Source organism: Heterocephalus glaber, unplaced genomic scaffold (genome assembly GCF_053883595.1).
Source record: "Heterocephalus glaber isolate CG9 unplaced genomic scaffold, H.glaber_assembly_v1.0 deba00001569, whole genome shotgun sequence".
NCBI classification, from domain to species: Eukaryota; Metazoa; Chordata; class Mammalia; order Rodentia; family Bathyergidae; genus Heterocephalus; species Heterocephalus glaber.
Window position 1 is genome coordinate 3841249 of NW_028258354.1, and position 11561 is coordinate 3852809.

General features: G+C 38.6%; 1 long non-coding RNA gene and 1 pseudogene across 1 annotated transcript; both read right to left on the reverse strand.

Moving 5' to 3' along the window:
• Nucleotides 1–1074: 1074 nt before the first annotated feature.
• On the reverse strand, nt 1075–1592 carry LOC110345139 (transcription initiation factor IIA subunit 2 pseudogene; annotated as a pseudogene).
• Nucleotides 1593–8236: 6644 nt separating this feature from the next.
• On the reverse strand, nt 8237–9249 carry LOC110345146 (uncharacterized). The gene is made up of 2 exons (XR_002388278.2): nt 9075–9249; nt 8237–8781 (listed from the first exon to the last, which is right to left on the reverse strand). It is a non-coding gene; the product is annotated as an uncharacterized LOC110345146 (long non-coding RNA).
• Between the last annotated feature and the right edge of the window lie 2312 nt (nt 9250–11561).

The window sequence follows — 11561 nt, forward strand, 5'->3', positions numbered from 1 at the left end:
ACAAGATGTGGAGATTGAAAGTGAATTGTCCAGGCTGGGGGTTTGGCTCAGTGGTTCTGTCACCTGCCTTGCAAGTGCAGGGTCCAGTGTTCGATTCCTGGTACCAAAAAAAGAAAGTGAATTGTCCCTATCATGTGTTCCTTTTTGGAGTAAGGAAAAACTTCTGCAGAAGGTCTCCAACCAACTTCCCCTTACATCTCATTGGCAGAGTGGGCAAGGGAAATGGTAATTATCATGGTTGACTTAGACTTAGACATGGTTGATTTAGACTAATCAAGATTCCTCCTTTCAGGCTGTTCAGCCTGTCACAAACATTTGGCCATGATAATGAAACAAAGAAGTTTTCCATTAGGATGGAATGGTATTGGAAGGAGTGCCACACTCCTTGGTCAGCTGGTGTTGGTAATGCTAAATAGTTATATGGTCCAGTAAATTGTCCTTTAGGGAAAGAAAATATGTGTACAAAAAAATGCCCTAACAAGAATATGTGGGTTGACAGATGTCCATAAAAAAGAGACTACATAAATTATGGTATATTCATTTGATGGAATACTACATATCAAAAAAAAGGGATAACAACATGGATAATTTTTTTTTATTTTTGAGTTTTTAAAATGTGTTTATTGAGCCTGGGATTTAGCTCAGTGGTTATGCCACCTGTTGCTCAAGCGCCAGGACCTGAGTTCGATCCCCAGTACCAAAAAAAAAAATGTGTTTATTAAAGAATGTTCTTAGGAAGGCAACCACCTTTGATTTGTCATTAAAACAAAGTTATGTTGGGCCAGGGATTTAGCTCAGTGGTTTTGCTGCCTGCTGCACAAGCACAAGGACCCGAGTTTGATCTCCGGTACCAAAAAAAACCACCAAAAACCAAGTTATGTTTCTTCAAGCTTTATAGTAAAGATAATGTAAGAGAACAGAAATATAAGCATTTTTTTTCTATTGGAATTCTCTGTTAGTATAGCACAGTGTGTGGTCCTTTCTGCAATACTAGAAAAAAAGTTTTTTCTATGCTTTTCTTTGAAAAGTGATGAATGGCAGCAGGAGATGGCATCAAAAAGCTATTTTTTCCCCCTATTTCTTCTGAGTGTTGGAGCCAGTGTTTTTCCCATCCTAGGCTACAAATTTTACTTTATCCACTTTAGTAAATTCTGCTTCCTCTCTTAACTCAACATCATTCAATGCAAAAACCCACATATTATCACAGAACCTGTAGCATTTAGGAAGCCCTATATGAGCTCATCTAGGCTTTCCTGAATACTGTTTCTCAGAGTGGTATTTTGGTATAACTGATAGGCTGTGGCCAGGAGAAAGAAAGTGCTTTTTCTTCAGGCTTGCATTGAAGCTCACTCCCTGGAAGAGGCACAGCGGAGCCTCTCTGGCTACCATGAAAACAGCAGAGTGGAACATGGATAAATTTAAAAAATATTTTCTTAGGTTGAAGTGACAAGACATAAAGAGTACACATTGTTTCCCATTTACATGAAGTCCCCAAATAGGCAAAACTACCTGTTATAGTTAGAATGTGTTTCTCTACTCTGATGGCACCAGAAGGTGGGCATTTTGGGAGGTAAATCATGAGGGCTCTCCATGGTGAATGTGGTGCTGAAGAGGGTTGCCTGACTCTTCCATCTCTTCTGCCACGTGAGGACAGTGTTTGTCCCTTTCACCTTGTCATGATGCACCAGCAAGGTGTAATTCTTGGAAGCAGTTATGGAATCTGACTCCTACTACAATGATAAATTTGTGTTACTTATAAATTATCCATTCTAGGATATTTTGTTGTAGGAGCATGGGTGGACTAAGACACTATAATGATGGAAGTGAGAAAGTGGGTGGATCTGGGGTAATGGGGAACTGAGAGAGCTTTCTAGGGGTGATAGAAATATTCCATTTTATTTTGGAAAGAAACTACATGGCTATACACCATTGTTAACAGTAACTGAACAGTTATGAGCTTTGCATTTTATTCAATCTTAATTATAGGCTGGAGATTTAGCTCAGTGGTTCCACTGCCTGCCTTGAAAGCAAAAGGTCCTGAGTTCAGTCCCCGGTACCAAAAGCAAAACAAACAAACAAACAAACAAACAAAAAACAATCTTAATTACAATGCTATGAAAAAAAGATTTTATATGGCCCCTGAATGGATTACACAACATTTGCCTACAAAATATTTCTAAAAATGTTAGACTTGAACCTGATAATTGCCTAGATTTAAGCATTAATTTATAGGACATAGAAGGAACCAAAAAAACTTGTTTAATGATATTTTGGGGTTGTGATCAGTGAAACTCACACTGCGGGGAATTTTGGTGTTTCAGCTTAGGTAAGCAGCCTCTCTCTGGCTATCCTCTAGCAGGGGTACTCCAGATGGGCAGAGGAGTCCATGGGATACATTCACCAAGAATGTCTCATCTTATAAACCATGTTCTAGATAACTGGGACCTGAATTTCCCAGCCTATACAACCTTATGCCTATTTCCAGGACCTGCATGGGCCCATTCCTAAGTTCATCCTCCCAATAGTAGAGTATGTGGCCAGCTGAGGCTGTCTGAAGAGGTTGTAGATTGAGCTTGGACACATAGGCTGGTGTGTCCTTGAAACTGAGATGGAGCCAGGGGTGGGAGGAGAATGAGTACACGTTGTGAGCCAGGTGCCAGTTTCCTGTGCAGCCACAATCCAGTGAGGAATTCTAAGTAGACTGAGAATTCTAAATTTAAATTTGACCTTCTGTAGCATTAAGGGTATATATGCCAAGGTAGGAGTATAGAACATAGTTAACTGTTAGCCTGAGTTAAGGACTTTTATTTATTTATTTATTGGTACTAGGGATCGAACTCGGGAACTTGCGCTTGCAAGGCAGGCACTGGAACCACTGAGCTAAATCCCTGGCCCGAGTTAAGGATTTTTAAATATTTAGGTTTATGGTATTTGGATTTCCATGTGTACCATTGCTCAGGGTGTAAATGTTAGAGTCAGGCCTACTCCTAAACTCCTAACGGTTAGAAGAAACAACTGAATTACTTCCTCAAATTAATTATAAGAAAAAAAAAGAGCAAGAGAATCTAGGGATTGAAAAAGTAAATGAACAAATTTTAATGTATGAATCTCAATCTATAAAACAATTCAAAAAGACAATTAGGAGAATTGAGGCAGAAGATTAGGGCATAATAGGCTGGCTGGAGGACAGAATGTAACTTGTCAGTCATGAAAAACCTAAAAGAAGGCTAAACAACGGAATGTAACCAGTCAGTTACAAAGAACATGAACAGAGGCTGGGTAATCAAGTGTGATGTGCAATCACAGCTGAGGTAAGTGCACAGAACATCTTCCAAGGGACCAGATATAAGAAAACATAAAAGGCAGCAGCCATTGACTTCAGGGCCATTTTGATGTCTTTCTGCCACTGTGATCTTCCTGTTCTGCTAGCCTCCTGTTTCTGCAGTGGCTTGTCCTGGTTGCAGAATGTATCTCTTCTTGCTCTTGCTCTTCTCTTTTCCTTTCTTTATTTTTAGTAAAAGTTAGGTTTATCTGTTCATTTGTTGTCCCAGCCACTCTTTTGGAGCAACAGAAAGAACCTGGAACCACTGGACCACAGTATCATCCACCAACAAAATTAGAACATTGAGCAAATATAATTGATTTTATTAGGGAATTAAGATTTTTAGAGAATGATAATGGTACAGAGATTGTGTTCAGAAAAATCCTTGTCTTTTTTAGGAGTATTTATTAAACTACAGAAAATGTCTTCGATTTGCTTAAAATATTAGGATTGAGGAGGCAGTGGGGAGGAACGTGTGTGAAATACAATTGCTGAGTTGAAGCTGTGTAGAATATGGGACTTCATATACTTTCTCACATTATATAAGCTTGAAATTCACTTGAAATCCACCAGAGAATTCCATTATTAACATTTTGATAAGGGCGGGGGATTTAGCTCAGCGGTTTCGCTGCCTGCTGCTCAAGCGCAAGGACCAGAGTTCGATCCCCGGTACCAACAAAACAAAAAAACATTTTGATAAATGTTACTTCTGTGTACAATATGCCCCTGTGAAGTTGAGGTTCAGAGGTCATGGCCTCAGTTGGTCATGGATTTTTCCTTAGACCCTAACTAATAATATTTTGTTTGTTTGTTTTGAGACAGGGTCTCGCTTTGTAGTCCAGGCTGGCCCTGCCTGAACTTACTTTGTAGCCTAGGCTGGCCTCGAACTCGTGTTGATCCTTCTGCCTCAGCCTCCCAAGTGCTGGGATTACAGGTGTGCACCACCATGCCTGGCTCTTCTAACTAATAACTCATGCAACTTCATGGAAATTGCAAATATCCTCTGAAATTGGTTTTTGGCAGGAGGTTTGAAAGGCTTTGCTTTAGTTGCCAGGCATGTCAGAATTCAATTTGTGGCAACCCTCTGGCAAGTACACAGGAACTTTTGGAATGAATTTTTGGGAGTATTAATATTAATATCTCTGGGTTTATTTTGTTTTCTAATTATTTTTTGTCTGGGCCTTCTCCTTCAGTCATTTTCTGCTATTATAGTGTATATCTTTTTCTAAGCACATTCAATCTTTTGTGAGAGATGTGGGACATGAGTGAGTAATACAAATCCATAAAACATATAATTTTTTGTTCAGTTGGATTTTTGAGATAGGGTCTCTCTCTGTAGTCCAGGTTGGCCTCCAAATCCTGGTGATTCTCCTGCCTCAGCTGGAGTGCTGGGATTACTGGTGTGCACCTCCACACCTGGCTAAAAACATCTTTTAAAAAATAGTTTGTAAAATTTGTTAAAGCTGCTTATTTCCTTTCATTTCTTGCTTCATGGAGAGTCTATATCTACTTCAAGGCAGGGTACATTTCCCCAGCTTCCTACCCCACTTATAACCTTATCCACATCTTTAATATTTTATTTTCTCTATAAGGTATATTTATTATGTAGAATACAGATAAACAAAAAGCAGTGCAGTTAAAAAACTGGCACCATATGGTAGAAACCAGTTTACTCACTGCTTTTGTAACCCATTTTTTCTCAATACATTTCACAAATATTTCCCTATCATTAGTTTTCTATATAATCATTTTAAAGGTTCAAAGTATCCCACTGATCGTGTACTAGGGTAGTCAATAAGACTGCACCTCTACATTCCCTTCCTAGAAAAATTGAGGATACTCTTTTTTTTAAACTTGTACATAATATATCATTCTTGTTTTTCCCCATTCCTCTGCCCTCCCTTTAGCCCTCTTCTCCTCATTTACCAAAGCTTTGTTTCCATTTTTTCCTTCTATTCTTTTTTTTCCCTTTTCCCTCCAACCCCCACCTTGTTCCCTTTCCCATTTGAGCATTTTCTTCCTACTTCCCAATATCTGTCATCCATTTTGGTCCTTATTTACCCTTTGGGTTTCTCACACAAGAGAAATAATGCAATATTTATTTATTAATTTTTTTCTTTTGGTACTGGGGATCAAACTTGTGTCCTTGCGCTTGTGAGGCAGGCGGTGGAACCACTGAGCTAAATCTCCAGCCCATACAATGGAATATTTAAACATGTGTGTGAGTGTGTGTGTGTGCATGTGTGATTTATTTCACTTAAAATTAGAGTCTCAGAGTGTATCCAATTGGGCGAGGGATTTAGCTCAGTGGTTCTGGTGCCTGCCATGCAAGGTCCGGAGTTCAATCCTGGGTATCCAAACAAAACAAAACAAAAAAAAGTGCATCCAATTACCTAAAAATGTCCCAAATTTATCATTCTTTATGGCAGAATAGTACTTTATGGTATATAAAAAACACATTTTCTTTATCCACTCATCTGTTGAAGGGCATCTGGGCTGTTTCTTTCTTTTTTAATAGTGAAACATTTATTGGTACATTTTAGGCATACATAATGACAACACCATCATAGAGAACTTGCACCTGTACACAACACAACCCACCTCTTTTTTCCACCCCCCCCAAGCACCCTACCCTCCCTGTGCACAAAAGCTTTGTTTCCCTTCTATTCTTTTTTTCTTGTCACTTCCTTCCTTTCCCCCCTCCCTATCCCTTGTTCCCCATTCCACTTGAATATTTTCTTTCCATTTCCCAATATCTATTATACATTTTAGTCCTTATTTCTGCTTTTGATTTCTCACACCAGAGAAACAATGTGATATTTAAACATGTGTGTCCAATTTATTTCACTTAAGAGTATGGTTCAAGGGGCATCCATTTAGCTATAAATGTCTCAAGATCATCCTTCTTTATGGTTGAGTAGTACTCCATTGTGTAAAAAACCTCACATCTTCTTTATTCATTTGTCAGTTGATGGGCATTTGGTCTGTTTCCAAAATTTAGGTATTATAAATTGTGTTGCTATAAACATGGTTGTACATATATTTCTGTAGTATGATCCTTTTAATTCTTTTGGGAAGACACCAAGAAAGGGAATAGCTTGGTCAGATGGAATCTCTAGTTTTAGTTTTTTGAGGAATCTCCACACTAATTTCCATGGTGGTTGCACCAGTCTACACTCCCACCAACAGTGGAGAAGGCTTGCTTTTTCCTCACAGCCCCACTAGCATTTGTTATTGGTTGAATTCTTGATAATCGCCATTCTTTCTGGAGGAGATGGAATCTCAGCATTGTTTTAATTTGCATTTTTCAAATGATCAGTGATGTTGAACATTTTCTCATATATTTATTTGCTGTTTCTACTTTTTCATCTGAGAAGTGTCTATTCATTTCAGATGCCCATTTTTGGATTGGGTCTTTATGGGCTGTTTCTAAGATTAACTATTACAAATTGTGCTGCTATAAACAATGAGCATTTCATGCATAAAATTCACCTGTTGCTGCTTTGGAGCTCCTATACACACCTTACTGTTCATCTGCCAAATGGGTGAATACACAGATGAGTTCCTGTTTTCCCCAGACACAGCTACTGTGAGCCACATCTAATTTTCCATTATGGAAAATTAGATGTTTGCAGAAGAGAAGAATGGTATGGGTGTATTTTACCCCCCATGATGCTCAGAAATATATATACAAAAAAGTTACAGGGAGCATTATATGAGTAAAAATCTCAATTTGACACTTTTCACAGGTGTAGACACCTTGCCTTGGGTCATATTTTTTTATTGGGGACTGAACTCAGGACCTTCCGCTTTTGAGGCAGGCATGGTGCCACTGAGCTAAATCCCTGGCCCCCCAATTTTTTTTTTTGGTACCATGGATCGAACTCAGGACTTTGCACTTTCAAGGCAGGCAGCGGAACCACTGAGCTAAATTCCCCACCGGTAGTATTGTTGTAGCAAATTGAATCCAGGAAAGGAAGACACCCAGGGAGGCGGGAGGCAGTGTACAACTCTTGTCAATGGACCTGACTGGGATTGTTCCCAAAGACGTCAGGCTCAGGATATTGGCGGGCCAGCAGTTTTATAGGGTTGCAAGCAGGAGGTACAGAACCAGAAGCAGAGTATTTGGCAGTCTTTGGTTGGTTAGTTGTTTGACATTTTTTACATATGAGGCTTAATTCCATTGGCATTTCCCTGGGAATATAGCAAACAGTGTTTACACAAAGCGGGGGTGGGTGGTGGGGCAGAGAAAAGAGCTCTAGAGTAGGACTTTCTGAGTTGGTTATGCTCCTGTGGTGATAAATTACAGAAGTTGTCATGGCTACTCTTGTACATTCTACAAACAGCATAGTTACCTAGTTAACCCATGGTTGCTTAATAACATAGTTAACTCATAGTTGTCTAATTTAGTTATTTTTTGTTAGACATATATCCATCTGCCTAAAAATTCCCTTTCAGTATCAAATGGGTGAAGGCAAAGATTGCTTTCTGGGGGCCGGAAATTTAGCTCAGTGGTTTCACTGCTTGCCTCACAAGTGCAAGGACCAGAGTTCGATCCCCGGTACCAAAAAAAAAAAGTACTGCTTGTATCCCTTAGGTGCAGCTACTGACATGCACAGCTGGCTACCATTATCCTAATGTCATTAGAAAAGTATGGAATGGGATATGGTAACCCACAATAATTCCCCAAGTATTTAATGGGCTATATCGACTTTGACATCCTCTTTCCTGGTTCTATCTTCAATCTAAGGTAATTTATGGACCTGGTCTATGGATCCCATCTCCTCCTGTTCCTTTAGGTAATCAGTCAGTTATCCTCTTTTTTGGCAGTATCTTTAATCTCTTCCTCACTACTGCCCTGCAAGACAGCATTACTGGTGATGTGAGCAGTAAAAGAATTTACCAAGACTAGAATAAAAATAAAGGCAAGAGTTTACTTAGATCAGAAAACAATGTCAAGAGGGATGGTGGGTAAGTTCCCAAGGGAGGAATTGCTCTGTCACGGGGAGAAGCTGGCGTCTTTATATTGAGGAAATAGGAAAGGGTCTGAGTCAGCAAATGTAGATGTCTCAGAAATGCATTTTCCAGGGCATCTTCTTCCTTGTTAATCTTTCAGGAACACCTGCATCATATCTAAAGTTGTACATTAAAGGTGCAACTTGACAAGATCATTTATTTCTTCCTCACAGTGCATTATCTTATGACTGCTTAGTACTCGCTGGGCAGGATTGCTTTAATGAGGAATTTTGCTGCTGAGGGTTTTAATTCTTTTGTTGACAATGAATAACCACCGCAAGTATCAACTTTTTTTCTGTTGTATTAATAAACAGTAGGTCACTCTTCCATAAAGAAATCTTCCAATTTCTTCACTTGCCATTCTCTTCAGGCACTGACCTTTCTCTTTTCCTTTACAGCCACACTTCTTAAAGGATTGTCTTGACATGTTGCATCCAAACTCACTGCAAATAGATTTACATTAAGGCCTCAATGCCTTCTTGTTGCCAAGATATTAGTATCATAATTATGTCATCATATATATATATATATGAAGGTCGTTCATATATGAAAAAGGTTTTCTCTAAATCAACTTGACTATGTAAACAATATCTATGCAGAGAAAAAAACTGATAGGTGACACATGAAAAATTTACGTTATTCCTGAGTAGCTTTTCTTTTTAAAAAATTTCCACGATTAAAAAAGATTAATTTACTTTAACATTAGAACACATTAACTCAAAAACTCTCAACTTACATTTTCTAAAAGGAGCTAGAAAACTAGAGAAGCAACAGTGAGGAGCCAGAGGGCTGCACTTCCTTTCTCAAGACCCAGAAACAACGGAGCGAGACCCAGATTCCTGGATCCACTGTTCCGGCTATGGAGCACTCCTGGAAAACTTCCGGATACGACGCTCTTCTTTTAGAAAGGCCTCTACGGGTCGGAGATTTAGCTCCGTGGCACCGCGCCTGCCTGGCAAGCTCAAATTCCCGAGTTCGATCCCTGGTACCAAAAAAAAAAAAAAAAAAAAAAAAGAGCCTTTAAGACCCTTACACGAATCTCCAAAGCCCTGTTAGGATCTCCGCCTTTCAGGCTAAGGACTCCAAGTGCAAATAACCTGCTTTTGCTCCCGTTGCCAGGGTAACAGCCACAAAGTCAATTCGGCCACCGTAACTGTTCCCAGAATGCCGCGCGCCTTCACGCTCTTCCAAGGTCCGACTCCTTCCAGAGACCCGTGTCAGTTGGTCTCGCGAGGGTTGCTGGCAGGATGTTAGAATTGGCAGACTTGAGCATATTTTTGGGAAGGACAGTAAGGACTGTTCCCCACCCCCCCCAACTTTGCAAGCAATTAGAAGGCTAAGGAAAGGGCATAATCTCACGGAATTTTTGTTGATTCTTAATCAGTGGATTAGATGTTATTAGAAAAATGGAAAGGTGATGTATATTTTAAGTAACCTGAGTTAGCCATTCCACAATGTATACATATTTTAAAACATGTTGTAGATCATAAATATATATTTTATTTGTAAAAAAATAAAATAGCGTTTAAAGTTAAAAAGCTGAGCCCAGCGTGTTGATATACACCTGTAATCCCCAGACTCGGGAGGCTGAGGCAGGAGTATCACTGTGAGTTCGAGGTCAACCTGGGCTACATAGTGAGTTCAAGACCAGCTTGAACTACATAGTAAGACTCTGTCTCAAACAATAAACAACAACAATAGAAGTTAAAAAGCTGAAAGGTGGTAAACCTTAATGTGTAACTTCATTTGTTACTGAAATAGTTAAATAACTTTAACCTATTTCCTATAAAAAGTAATTATTTTTGCTTTACAAAATGAAGGCAAGGAAAAAATGAAACAACACAAAACCCCCAAATCCCATCTACTCAGAGACAACCATGGTGAACACTTTGGTGGATTCTTCCAGACCCTTTGTATGCATAGAGTAAAAAAAAATTCAAAAGAGAATCACACTGTATATACTGTTTTGCAACTTAAATAACTTTAAATGAATATTTCATTAAAAAAGACTATGGTAAAAAAAAAAGACTATGGTTGCATGTATTCCATTATACCTCTTATTGGACATTTAAGCTGTTTCTGTTCTTTTTGCTCCTAATTAGTACTGCGAAGGAGAAATGAAAAGCCCAATAGCTAAACCTGCCCCCACTCATTTGTTTGTGGTGACTATTTTTCTTTTTTAAAGTCCTTTATATATGTACTTCCTATCTTTCCCCAATGCCTTTGCAGTCCACCCTGTCTTTCTAGTGTACGTGGATGAAGTTACACATATGGTATGGTATACACCCAATTTTTTTAAAGCTTATTTTTATGATTATAAAGGCAACTCATGCTTATTGTAGAATTTTTTTTTTTGGTGCTGGGGATTGAACTCAGGACATCACACTTGCCAGGCAGGCGCTGTGCCCCTGAGCTACATCCCCAGCCCTAGAACATTATGGAAGAGTATAATAAAAATTCTAATACCTAGATGACCACTGATAGTTTGGTATATATTTTCTTTCTCTGTTCCTTTTACAGTGAGTGTTGAAGAAGTGTTTGCTAATTTGGCAGGGAAATAAATATTGCAGCTTTTAATTTGTACATTTTTGCTTTTTAATTTGCACATCATGTAGCTGAATAATATTTCAAATACTATTTCAAATGTTTACAGGCTTTGGTCTATTTTAGTCCTTACTTTCTCTAGTTTTCCTTCAGTATTCCAAACCAATCATATTGAATTGTAATACCTTAGTTTTGTACATGTGTAGGTTTTTTTTTTTTTGATAATAGGAATTGAACTCGGGACCTTGCACTTATGAGGCAGGTGGCGGAACCACTGAGCTAAATCCCCAGCCCTGTACATGTATAGGTTTTAATTCTTTCAGCTATGTTGAAAGCTGGTTGTATAGTCCTGAATAAATTGTTTAATTTTGCTGAGCCCACTTTCCTTAGGGATAATTAGGGACAATTCTACTTGTTTTGCAGGGTTGCAGTAAGGATTAGAAATAATGTATCCAAGGTGAATTCAATTAACTATCTACTTTTTTTAATTTATAGCTTTAGCGGTCTGTGTACATAGGTGTTTATATGTTTATATTTCAAATGAATGAGTGCTCTTAGCATCCCACTCAATTTAGACATTTACTGAACACATGTGACATAAACTGCTGTTCATAATTTTCAAGGCCTCATGTGACTATATTTATTGAGGTATATTTTGTATGTAAACCATATATTCAGC